Below are 14,631 nucleotides of genomic sequence, written 5' to 3'. Positions count from 1 at the left end.
CTTCAAAAGGAAACCTCAAATGGATTATAAGTGCCTTTTTTTTTCAGTAACTGCACACATTTGCGCCAAATACATAAAAGTGAATCCTATTTATTTATTTTTTTAAAAAAATAAAATCCGTCGACAAGTGAAACAGATGACTGGGAAGGAATGGATTGGAATTTGGAAGAAAATGTTGATCAAAGTGCACCTGCGGAGGAAGAGGATGTGAATTATGGTGGGATTAAAATGTGGACAGAGGAAGATGGTAGAACTCATTTTGGTTGTACTAGAAAAGCAAGAACAAGAATGCTGAAGGTTTGGGAAAAAGCTCTCATTGTAAAACTACTTAGAGCTGGAAAGATTAACGTTACAGATGTAGGTAATGGATTCTATGTGGTGCAATTTAGCAACAAAGATGATCTTCTTTTTGCTCTAAATGGTGGTCCTTGGATTATTTTAGGCCATTATTTATCACTCCGACGTTGGGAGCCAGCTTTTAGACCAAATGCTGCAAGTGTGATGAAGATTGCAGCTTGGGTGCGATTACCGGGTATCCCACTGGAGTATTATGATGAAGCCTTTTTCCGCCGTATTGGTAACTGGCTAGGTAAAATGTTGAAGATCGATAAGACAACTAATGAGCATGTAAGAGGACAGTTTGCTCGAATTTGCGTGGAACTGGATCTTGCTCAGCCTTTGAAGGGTGAATATGTGTTGGACGGAGCAACTAAACAGATAGAATATGAAGGTTTAGGCCTTATTTGTTTCCATTGTGGGCGCTATGGACATAGTAAAGATTGTTGTCCTGAGATACCAGTTGAAGGAAAGGATAATCAGCAAAATCAAGACGGGAAAAAAGATGAGGCTGAGTTTCAGAAAAATGGATTAGGTCCTTGGATGGTGGTGCAACGTCAACGTCGATCAAAAATTCAAACTCCAATGGCGGACAACAGGAAGCAGGAACCGGTTCGAAGGGAATCAAGGCGTAATCAAGGGAGTAATCAAGGGAGTAATCAAGGGAATAATCAAGTAATCAAGGGAATAATCAATGGAGTAATCAAGGGAGTAATCAACCGCAATCAAATCAGCCGGTTATGATTGATAATCAATCAAATTCCCGTTACGCTGCTTTAATGGGCTCTAATGAAGATGATATTACTCATGATATCCCAGCGACTAATCCGGATGCTGTTATAAATGACGTCAATATGGTGGGCTCTCCTGTTAATATTGATATTAGTACATCTCAAGGGTCCAAACACAGAAACCCTAGAAGCCGTCCTAATGTTGAATTACAGGAACACCCCAACCGATTTACGTTAAGTGGGATTACGACAGGTCATGAAAAAGAAAATCAAATAAATGGGAAGATAGTTGACAGAGGTACCTCAAACAATAATACAACGAACTTGAGGAGGCAAGTTGCGATTCATAATAGTAAGGACATTGGAGGTAAAAGCGGTGGAGATTCCATGGTGGCTAGGAGTACTGTTGCTGATTATAACAAAGATTGTTATCAAATGGAGGTGGATAAGGATGGTCAAAATATCAACGGCTTAGATCATGGCTTGTCCCAACCAAAAGCGCCTGATCCAAGTAGAGATAAAGGAAAGCATATCCCAATAAACCATAAGCTCAATATTGAGGTGGAGATGATTTCAGAATCTGAAACTCAGTGCAATGACAATGGGATGGCAGTGGACCCACAATCCTGCCAAATTACCATTGATTAATGTCTTTAGTTACATGGAATTGCCGCGGGGCGGCTAAAAAGTGCTTCAAATCAACGTTTCAAATGATGGTTCGAAGGCATAAGATTGAGGTGGCAGCTATTCTTGAACCTCGAGTAAGTGGTTCAAAAGCAAAACAGATAATAAAAAAGCTGGGTTTTAATAATTCAATAGTGGAGGATGCTCATGGATTTACGGGAGGTCTTTGGTTACTATGGAATAATGATAGGTGTCAGGTTCAAGCATTAAAACAGACCCATCAATTTATTCATGTTCGTGTTACATTGGCAGATCATCAAGCTTTTCTTTATACTGTTATCTATGCAAGTCCTAGAGAAGAAATTCGGAAGAGACTTTGGGATGATTTACTTCAGTTATCAGAAGATATCTCGGTTCCTTGGTTAATTGCAGGTGATTTTAATGAAATTGCCTTTCCAAGTGAGAAACGTGGTGGTGCTCCAGTTGATACTAGCAGATGTAATAAATTTGCTTCTCTTCTAACTGATATAAAGATGATTGATCTTGAAGGAATAGGTTCTAAATTTACATGGCGAGGACCAAGATTTCTTCATTTAGATAGAGTCTTTAAACGTTTAGATCGAGCTTGTAGCAATGCTGAATGGAGGTTGATGTTTCATGAAGGCCAGGTTCGAGTGCTTCCTCGTATTAACAGTGACCATAATCCTATCCTTATTACCTTAGAGCCAAGCAAAGTTGATGGGGTGGAACGCCCTTTCCGTTTTCATTCTTTTTGGTTGGATCATCAATTTTTTAACAATTTCATCAAGGAAAACTGGCGTCAGGATCAAAGAACAGTTGATAGTCTTCGTGATTTCACTCCTCTTATTAAGCAGTGGAATAAAGATGTGTTTGGTAATATCCATCATAAGAAGAACAGGTTGATTGGTAGGCTTGAAGGTATCCAGAGGGCAATTTCTGAGCAGAATAAAAGCCATTTGGAAAAGATTGAAGGCAAGATAAGGGGTGAACTTGAACAAGTTTTAGAACAGGAGGAACTTTGTGGTTTGAAAAGTCTCGTGCTACTTGGATAGCTCAAGGAGATAGGAATACAAAGTACTATCATACGAAAACAATTGTTAGACGTAGAAGGAGCAAGATCTTGGAGTTGAAAGATGATGCTGGAAACTTGATTAGAGAAGATCACAACATTGCACGGGTAATAAATGCTTACTTCTCTAAACTATTTTCTGAAGAAAACCATGATCGTCCTTGGGTCCAGACTCTTTGGCCAAAGGTGGACGATGAGACTGCTGTTAACTTAGGTGCTCCAATTTCAAAAGATGAAGTCAGACGAGCTTTCTTTTCTATGAAAGATTCGAAAGCTCCAGGTGAGGATGGCTATACCGCGGCATTCTACAAAAAGAACTGGGAATTTATTGGTGAACAGATTTGGAGAGATATCAAGTATTATGCAGAAAACCCTTCCAGCATTGAGGAAGTCAACGGTACTCTGATCACTTTGATCCCCAAAGTTCCTAAGCCAATGTATGTTTCTCAATTCAGGCCTATTTCTTTGTGTAATGTCATTTATAAGGGTATGAGCAAGATCATTGTGGATAGGCTTAAGCTTACAATGGAGAATTTAGTTTCTCCTTACCAAGCTAGCTTCGTGCCAAATCGTCAGCTTCAGGATAATATTATAGTAGCAAAGGAGCTGGTTCATTCTATGGGGAGAGTAAAAGGAAAGAAAGGTACAATGGCAATCAAACTGGACCTTGAAAAAGCTTATGATAAACTCAGTTGGAGTTTTATCTATAAAGTGCTTATTGAAGTTCAGTTTCCTGATTGGATGATTGGTGTTATAATGGCTTCTATAACTTCTAATCGTTCGAGGGTCTTGATAAATGGTGTGGCTTCGGATTGCATAGTTCCTCAGAGAGGAATTCGTCAAGGGGATCCAATATCTCCTTATATTTTTGTGTTGTGTGTTGAGAAGCTTTCCCACTTGATCGCTGAAAAAGTGACTATGGGTTCGTGGAAGCCTATTAGAGTCTGCAGAAGAGGGCCGAGTGTATCCCACCTTTTATTTGCAGATGATATCATTCTCTTTGCGGAAGCAGATATGGAGCAAGCTAAGGTGATTATGGATTGTATTAATCTCTTTTGTGAGATGTCGGGGCAAAGTGTTAGTGCAAATAAATCTTTGATTTATTTTTCCCCGAATACTGATACTCAAGTTGCTACAAGGATTGTCAACAGAATGGGCTTTAAGCGCACTTCTAGTATTGGCAGATATTTAGGCTCTATTGTTAAACAAGGGAGATATATTAAAGCAGACTATGGAGCTATCAAGGATAGGATACGTTCAAAACTGGATGGTTGGAAAAGCCATTGCCTTTCTTTTGCTGGTCGAGTTACTTTGGTGAAATCGGTCATTGCTGCAATCCCTTCTTTCCATATGCAGAATGGTCTTTTACCAGTAACGTTTTGTGATGAAATTGAGCAGATACAAAGGGCTTTCATTTGGGGAGATCAGGATAGCAGAAGGCGGGCTCATTTAGTAGCTTGGGATCAAATGTATAAACCCAAATATAGAGGTGGTTTGGGAATAATTAACCTTCGACTCCAAAATGAAGCTTATATTCATAAACTGGCGTGGAAGGTGTTAACTAAGAAAGATGATTTATGGGTTAAGATTTTAGTAGCCAAGTATGGTAGAGGTCAAGACTTAAGGAGAGGTATAAAGGCAAAATCATATGACTCTAAACTTTGGCGTGATCTTGCTAAATGTTGGAGTAATTTCCTTGCTGGTCTTAGATGGGAAATAGCAGATGGTTCTGAAGTAAAGCTTTGGACTGATAACTGGTTGGGATGGGAGGAAAATTTGCAGCAGTTGTCGAGCAATCAGGTGCCGTGGGAGGAGAGTCAGAAATCAATTGCAGATTACATGGTGGATGATGGTTTCCGTCTTGAAGTTGTTCATCAATTTCTGGAGTCAGATTTGGCTGATGCAGTAACAAATCATCTCAGGCTTATTCCAAGGAATGGGGAGGATAGATTAGTTTGGATCAATAATCATTACTCAACTTCTTTGGTTAAGGTCGCTTACTGTAATCTTATGAACTTCCCAGCAGATGTTCACACTAGCTTATGGAAAAAAGTTTGGTCGTGGAATGGACCAGAACGAGTGAAAGTGTTTATGTGGATGACTTTTCTTGCTAAACTTTCAGTGCGCAGCAGAACCAGTAAGTGGAGCGGAGGTTCAAATGTCTGTCCCAGTTGTCCAAATCATGAGGAAACTATTATTCATGTTCTTCGTGATTGTAGACATGCTAGGAAAATTTGGCAATCTTGGTTTACAGGTTCGATACCCAATTCCTTTATGAATTCGAATTTGCAGGATTGGTTGACTTTAAATATCGATAACATGTGGTCCTCCAATAAAGTGAAGGACTGGAGGGATATTTTCTTTACTACTTGTTGGTTTTTGTGGAAGTGGAGAAATTTGGAGATCCATGAAGATCATTTCTGTCATGATGAGCAATCACAGGCTTCAATTTGGATGTTTGTCCAACAGATTCTGCAAGCCCGAATTTATCAGCGCCATGGTGATTCCAACGATAGCGTTTGGACAGCCCCCAAGCAAGGGTGGGTTAAGTTGAATTGTGATGGAGCTTCTTCTAGTGGCATGAAAAAAGCTAGTTGTGGTGGTATATTAAGAGATCACAATGGATCCTTTTTGGGAAGCTTCTATTGTAATTTAGGTTCCTGCAATCCTCTTGATGCAGAATTATGGGGATTACTGAAAGGTTTGGAACTGCTTTGGGGAACAGGATTAAAAAGAATAGAGCTAGAATGTGATTCTAGCCAAGCCATCCAGATGTTAAAGGAGCAGCATGAAGATCCTAGGGACTCTCAAGTCACTAGCAGATTGAGATTATGGTTAAAAGCAGATTGGACTATTCATCTTGTTCATACCAAGAGGGAAAACAACAAATGTGCTCATTGGTTAGCTAAAGCTGGGCAGACTAATAATCTCCATTTCAAGATTTTTAAAGATCCTCCTCCTCAGTTGATGGAACTTATAGTTGCTGATGCTAGAAATATGTCTAGCTTGTTAGTTTCTGATTTGTAATTTCTTTCTGTTTCTGGGGCTTAGCCCCTCTTTATTTACAAAAAAAAAAAAAAAAAAAAAAAAAGCAAAAGAAAACAATAATAATGACTCCATACTTTATACTGGAAGAAATTAATCAATGTTTTTGTTTTCTAAATCATTTTATTGCATGTCAAATCTTACATCAATATGATATTTTTATTTTTTATTTAAAAAATGCTGTAATGATGAAAGGTACTGAATATCTCAAATTAAATATTGCTATATAGTAGCCACGAGGAATCGGAGTGGGCCAAATATAATGAAACGTTTTGCATTTCTTATGAAAATGGACGGTGGGAATCTGAGAATACAAAGAAAGAAAAGGCACAGTTTTAATGCCAACAGAAAATTAAAGAAGAAAAAGAACGAAATAACTTAATTAAATAATTGGAGACCAACGCATTCTCGCTGGCTATTAACACGATTATTAATAAAAGTAAGTTATCATTATCAGATTGCTTTTTATTTTGTTTTGTGTAATTTTATGCAAATTTGGGAGATCCAATGATCTTGAGAGGGTGGATGCAATTGCATTGACGGTGTTTCCACTTTCCAATTATCATAGACCTCATTTTCAACCTCTATCTACCGTCTTTTGTTTGCTACCCTTTTATAGCTCTCTGTCTACACTGATTTTTGTTCCATTCAATAGTTTGAATAATATACTGGTGAAAAGATGGGTCCCAATTTGTTTTATTTCATTATTTTTCTCTTCAAAGATACACGGTGTCAGGGAGCTACATAACTGGCACCATATCCTGTGTGTGGATATGGGATTAACTAAGCACTATGTCTCTATGATAACACTTGCTGCTGGGCCATAGTTGTCCCAACTTCACATGCGTTACTAGATCCTTTGAGATTTTTTAAAGTGATCCAGGAGTATTTTTTTTAAGGTGATTCTTTTTTATTTTTGAAAAAATGTGCTTTTCTTTTTATCCCTCATTTTTTTGAAAATTCTCTCCCACTCTTTTGTCTTTTGCTACTTTTGGTACGGACCGTGTGTATCAGGATCACTAAAACAAACCTCCACTTCTTTCTAGTATGTACATCCATATGCACATGATCAGTGAGTGTGTAGAGAGAGAAGAGAGGAATAAGAAAAGAAGAGAGAGAGAAATAAAAGGGGACCATCCAATATTATTCCCCAATCAATTGAGAGTGAAATAAAAAAGTATAGAAAAATAAATAAATTGAGGGAGCTTCTTGTTTAATTATCTATAATGCCGTTTGGGTCGATTTTTATTTTAAGTTAAAAGTTACTTTTAAGATAAAGTTGAAAAATAAACTAAAAATTGTTTGTTGAATGCATAAATTTTTTAGCTTAAAAGAACATATTTCAAGAAAAATCTCCCTCTCTCCATTTCTATGGCTCTTTATTTTAAAAAAAAATCACACAATTCAAGAAGCTGATAAGAACTTAAATTTTTTTTAAAGAGCTTTTGGATTCTGACTTTTTTTTATTATAAAAAAAGAGTTTTTCATTATAAGAACTTTTCTCAAAATTTATTTGGTCTATCTTTTGCTTATAAGGAGAAGAGAAGCTAAAAACAAGAGGATCTAAACAGGTTTGGCCTAGCTTGGATATAGTAATTAGGGATGTGTAAAATAACAAAAAAAATTGAATCGAACTGAACTTTACTTAAAATAACCAATTTTTAAAAATTCAGTTCGTGAACCGAATCAATTTTTAAAGAATCAGTTAATGAACCGAACTTGTTTTTAAAACCAGTTCAAGAACTGAACCGTTTTCGAACCGAACCAAACCAAACTGATATGATGTTTATTATTTTAATTTTTTAATTTTTTCTTTTCAGTAGTTCCGAACTGAACCAAACATTTTCCAACCGAAACCGAACTATTTTCCAACCGAACCGAACCGGTTTTGAACTAAACCGAAACGTTTAAATTAGTTCGGTTCAATTTTTAAAAAATTCAGTTCAATTCGACCCATGCACATCCCTAATATAACTAAGTGTCTGTTTGGATCGTCTTATTTTTAGCTTCTTTTTTCCTTATAAGCAGAAGTTAGATCAAACAGGTTTTGAGAAAAACTAATGAATTTTTTTTTATAATGAAAAAAAAGTCAAAAGCCAAAAACTCATAGGAAGAGTTTTTTTAAGCTTTTATTAATTTTCTTGAATTATGTATTATATTTTAAATGAAGAGCTGTAGAAATAGAAAGAGATAGAGGCTTTTCTTAAAATGTGTGCATTTAAATAACTTTTAAGCCAAAATTTTTATATAATTACCAAATAATTTTTAATTTTTTATAGCTTTAGCTTAAAAGTATTTTTTAACTTAAAAAAAAAGCATCCAAATAGACTCTAATTATGATTATACATTTGATTACATTTTTCATTAATTTAAAGTGTTTTCTTTTAATAATCAAATATGTAAATCATCGAATAAGGAATTATTTTAGTTTAATTAGTTATTCTGAGTTTCAATATTTGAAAACAGTATTATTTTAAATTTTGGTAGAGAAAATTTTGAAACTAATACAATCAATCCATCAATCCTACCTAGTTCGAATAAAAAGAATCCATCAATCCACACCAAAAAGAAAAAAAAATCCATCAATCGATGCATTGATAAATAATACTAAAAAATATTTTTTTAATAAAAAATTAATAAAATAATTTAATAGCACTATTCTCATAAAATATTGGTTGGCCATAGATAGATGTGCCCCTTGATACCAAAAAAGTAGACAGGCCAATATGGTTCATTTTATTTTGTTTATCAATATACCGTACCCATATATTAAAGTTAGCACATTATTGAATTGGCACCACATGCGTCAAAGTTCATGTGCGATAAATACGGAAATGATCGACACATCTGCCCATCGCATCAAGATAGAATTAGTGGGACCCATTAGTTGTTGATTAAGAGTTGGCAGGTAAAACATGGGTCCCGCAATAAAATAAAAGAAGGCTGCTTCTACTTATAGCACTTTTTTTTTTTCAAAGAAAGGGTAATCATTAATTTTATATAAAAATGATGCTTCAAATTTTATTTTATTTTATTTTTTACGAATCTGATTTCTTACTGAAAATTGAGAAAAGTGGGAAATATTAAGGATATATAGGAACAAAGAATAAAAAAAAAAGGTGTTTTATGTTTCATTAAAGGAGTAAGTTAACTTATTTGTCTTATTGTATAATTATATCTAGTGTGATATAATTTTCTTTTTTGTTGTTATTATGGGTTCCGGTTAAGATTAAAGAGAAAAGTTTTAGATTCGATTTTTGTCTGTGCAATTTCTTTGGTTGATTTTGTAAGTAGCACTAAAAGCATGTTTGGTGCATAGTATAGGATAAGGTCTGATAGTATAAGACATGATAGTATAAGGTCTGATTGTATAAGACCTACTTGAATCTTAACACTATCCAATGTTTGACATGGTATTATATAAAATAATATATTGTATAAGATAATATCATTTAGTATTTAGTAATGCACTGTATAATACTATATAGAATAAAAATAAATATTTTTTAATAAAATTTTTATATAATTCTTCAAAAAAATGTTATATGATATTATTTTTTATAAAAATATATTTATCCAAAAAATAAATTAATTTTAATAAAAATAAAAATATTCAATATTTTAAAATTTAATATATTGAAAAATTAATTTTTATTTTGAGAATTGTACTGGTCAACGATTTTAATACACTAACCCCTTATCAGGTCTAACCTCTCCCGCTTAGGTCGGATTAAGTTATACATCATTTTGATGTATTAAGGGATTTTGATGTATAAACTTATACTATAAGATGGTTGCACCAAACAACTGAAAATATCATAACGTATATTATAAACTTACAAAACTTTTACATGCATTAATCTTGAAATGGACAATTTTTTCACTTCGTATATCTACAAATGTTAAAGTTTTGAGTCAGCTTATGGATAAATCTTATTTCCTACCTTAGTGGCTTTCTATTTATGTATTTGATTTTCTTTATTATTATTTTTATGAGAAATTTAAAGTATTAATTTATCTTTAGGAGAAATTTAAAATCTTAATATTGGGATTATCTCCAATCAAAAATTAACCAATTGAAATATCTAAAAAAGAAGAAGACAAAAGACAAGAGCAATAGGTTTCTTTTAAAGTAAAATTACCTTTAAAATATTTACCAAAAAACAAAAACACCTTTAAAATAAGAGATATGATTTTTTATTACCAAATATTTCTACTATCAATCTAATATAATTATGTATTATTGGTAATATATCAAAAGTTATTTTTTTTCTCCTTTCAGAAATTTTTCAAAGATTATATGCTAAAAAATAGAATTCAATGACTGAAAAATAATAATAAATTGATAGTTGGAACATTTAGTAATAAGAATATTTTATTTTTTAAAATAAAGAAATAAGTTTATTTTAAAATTTTAATAAAATAAAACCGAGTTATATTTAAAATTAAATTAAAACAAATATAATTTATTTATTCATTTTAAATATAAATTTATTTCGGAAAAGTTTCTTTCATGTACCAAAAAGGGTAGTACAGTCTGGACCACACTGCCTTGCATCCATACGACCATACCTATAAATAAAGGGCATGAGGGATATGACACAGAAACTGATATAAATAATGACATTTCATTGAAAGTGCAAATTGGAATTATTGACGATTGAACTGAATATTTTTAATGAATTGAACTAAATTGGTTTCAACGAATTCTGTCCAGAGAATTGATTCCCACCCCCCCGGGCCAAGAGTCAAATTTAATTTAAAAATAAAAATAAAAATAAAAATAAAATAAGCCACTAAATAAACAAATAAGAAAAAATAGACAAGAAAAGAGAAATAAAAAAGAAGGGTTAAAAGTTTATCATGTTACATGATAAAATTTCATCTTTCCCCCACAAATAAACAAATGTGGGCTCCACCAAAAAAAATTAAAAAATAAAAGACAAATAGCAGATGGGACTGTTGCTATCTCTGCAAAAAAGATGAAAAGTAGACATGTAACATAACAAACTCTTAACCCAAAAAAGAAGATAAAAGGAAAATAATCGATTTATGAACTAATTTTGTAAACCAATTCACTTTTGAATTGATTTTAGAAACCAGTTCAATTTTTTAAAAATCAAATAAATTTATGAATTTTTTTAAATTAATTATTTTAAATATTGCTCAATACACGATTCAGTTTAATTTTTGAAATTTTTTGCCTCCACCTTACCAACACTTTACAGACAAAATACGAAGACATCAGTCAAAGACGTGTCTTTAGAGCGAATAGGCATATATACTTTTGTTTATTTATAATATTATAAAAATATTTGAGACTCATGTAACTTTATGTGAGGAGAAAAAAAATACTCCACACACTTTAATATATATAAAAAATAATTTTATATTCAAAATCATAGAAATATTAAACTCATATTATATTATCATTATTGCCTTTCGAGATATATCGAAAGTCTTATAGGGTGTGTTTGGTACAGGAGAAATTTTTTGGTGACCGGGAATCATGATTAATGGGAATTCAGTAGAAATTGAGTTTACTTGAAATCTTACGAAAGATGTGTTTGGTTCGCCAAAATATTACCGGGAATACTGGGTAAAAATTACTGATTCCATATTTGGTTTAGAACGAAATATGACTTGGAATATGAGGTTATTTTATAAAAATAACCCCAAACTATTTTTACTTTTGTAATTGATAGATTGGGTCTAGATTTTTATGTGTATTGGGGTATTTTTGTCTCAAAATTTATTGTTGTGCTTTCCCTTTACTTGGTATTCTGATTGGTATTCCGAATTACCATATTATTTTTGGTAATCTGAATAGTGACTTTTCTTTATAAATCAAATTACCGGTAATCCTTGGATATCCGGGAATCGTAATTTATTCCTTCTACCAAATGTGGTAATTACATTTACCAAAGAAGGATTACTGGTAATCCTCTCCAAAAACTTGAACCAAACACCCCCTATATGTCTCTTCGTTTGAAGTAATGTTGTAAACAGTTTTGCATCACGTGCAATTATTTTTCTGACAATTGCGGTGTTGTCCTCTTTTACTTTTTGGTTGGTACAATATTGGTGGGTACTATCTTATCCATTAATTAACCAGTAACGAGCGAACACCTTTTAGTATATGGTTTTGTAAAATACAAGAAACAGTAAACATGATATCATGCTTGTGCTCTGCACATTTTTTTAGAAGCCAGATTTTGACGTGGCTATAATAATGCCACGACCGGATGGTAATAATTAATATATATATATTTAAGTTATTTTATTATGTACCTGACAAATACATTTTTTAAAACCTAACCTGCTTGCTTCTGCGTGGACATAAAATAAAATAAGCATCCATCTGGGATGTGTTCATTTGTTTAGTTCACTGTATCGGTAGCAGCAACCGGAATCACTCAATAATAAAAATGTTGATGATAGGTGTTAAGTTTGAAGGTTTCAATTTTCTTATGTAATAGAAGAAATTTTTTTTATGTTATAGATATATTTTGTTTGGATTCACATTTATTCAAAACAGAAAAAAGAAAAAAGAAATTAATATCTGCAAATCGAAAAGTAATTGATAAGAGAAAATAATTCTCCTATTACATCAGAAAATATTTTCTCTAAGTTTTATATATATAATATCTTTAGCACTAAAGTACGCTAAATAATAATAAATATGATCAAAGATATAATATATAGGGTTTAAATTATCTCATTTTATAGAAGATAATTATCTTATTCTAGTAAGGCATAAAAAATTATTCCATTCTTTTTTTATTTTTAAAAAATGGTGGTACCCACATAATTAGTTTCTATTCATGAGAAAAAGTTATAAATAAACATAGGTGATAAATATAACCTTCTCCAAATTAAAAATATTCTTTTTATTTTGTAGGTTTTGCGTTATGAAATAATACAAAGGCCAAAATTATACTTTGTTATAATTAATTAAATAGCATTATCTTCCTCGATCCACAAAAAAGAATACTATAATAATTCAAAGACCAAAATTGTACTTTCATACTAATAAATTAAACATTATGATCTTTCCTCTATATATCCACAAAAGAAAATATTATAATTTACACGAAAGTCACGGGTTGATGAAACAACTTTATGAAAATAACTATGGTACCAAACGGTCAAGTAAATTTTTTAATGTTATTGTTCAAAACTCAGAGGCTTTTTCTTTATTGGCCTTAGCTTAACGTACTTATCTAAAGTCATATATTTTTTATTAACTATTATTATAATTTTTCTACATAAAGAAAAATGATTTTAATATTTCTAGAGTGATTTACATTCGATTCAAAAATTATGTCATTTTGAGTTAAAAAATTAAAAAATTATAACTAAAAAAGATTATTATAACATTGAAATAAATTATAAATATAAAAATACTCTGATTTTTGTCATAAAATGACGTCGTTTTGAACTCAATATAGATATATTACCTACATTGAGGGTAAAAAACGAACCCAAGAAAAATATAATATAATCACCGATGTAAAGAACTTTGAGATACATCACCCCAAAAGCTAACTCAAAGAGTGAGAGTGCCCAAGATCTTATAAACTCCACATTAGTTGCACATACAACCAATGTGGGACTATATATCTCAACACGCCCCCTCACATGAGAGCCCATTGGGCTTGAAGAGTGGACAATGCAACAGGCCCAGCCTACCTGAGCTAAGAAATGTCTCAAGAGAAAGTGGGAGGCGGCGAGACTCTAATACCATGTAAAGAACCTTAGGATATACCACCTCAAAAGCTAATCAAAAGTTGGAAGTGCCTAAGACCTTATAAACTCTACATTAATTACACATACAACTAATGTGGGACTATATATCTCAACAACCGGAATAATTAATGGAACGGGGTTAAAATGTTACCGTCGTCGTGTAATTAACGCTAAGCTAAATAACGTTGTGAAAAAAGTATGAACAAGCGTAATTGAATAATATATATTTTTTCATTTAAACTGTTGGAGATACTAATATCATGCATTAATATGGTCAAAGACAGATCCAACCATAATCTTGCGTTAATAGAGGCGAGTAGAAAAAATTACACCTTACTAACCGCTATAACTTATAGGATAATGATAAACACTCAATCCAACCTTTGATATTCTTTTTTGCGTAATAAAATCAAGGGAAATAATTTTTTTATTGTAGAAAAATAGTTATTTTGTGTTATAAAAATAAGATTGTAAGTGAGATTCATAAATAAGAGAAAAAAGAAAAAAAAAAGTGGGGCCCACCAATTTTTTATATGTGTAAACAATTTAGTTATCTCATGCAAAATGTGATAAATATAACCATAAAATCAACTTCAAATCTACATTTTATATATCGGAAATGGGTGATAATTAGGTTGTCAAAAGTGAAAAAGTAGGAAAGAAAAAGGAAATTTATACCTGAAAAATAAACTAATATTTTAAAATTCTGATCTTAAAAATAAAAATTTTAAAATTCTGACAAACTCTAAATCATTTGATTATACCATTATTTACTGTAATTTTGTTAAAATTCTAATCTGCATTGCATATTTTATATCTCCATCACTGACGTTGAATTTCTTTTTCTGTAGCACCGCAACTTTGCACAGAAAATACAGGAATCCGTTTGTTTGGCCTTAAAAAAAAGAGAGTAGCTTTTGTGCCTTATTTATTTTAGAATTATTTTTTTTTTAAATTAATTTTTTTTTTATAATTTTAAAAAATATTTAATATTTGAAAAAAATATTTGATTTTTAACTTTTACTTTAAAAAAAAAATAGATATCTAAATAAATTT

The sequence above is a fragment of the Gastrolobium bilobum genome, unplaced genomic scaffold, assembly GCF_033153095.1.
Source record: "Gastrolobium bilobum isolate Gb01-03AN ecotype WA unplaced genomic scaffold, APGP_CSIRO_Gbil_v1 utg5599, whole genome shotgun sequence".
In the NCBI taxonomy this organism is placed as follows: domain Eukaryota; kingdom Viridiplantae; phylum Streptophyta; class Magnoliopsida; order Fabales; family Fabaceae; genus Gastrolobium; species Gastrolobium bilobum.
Note: the sequence above shows the minus strand (reverse complement) of the source record.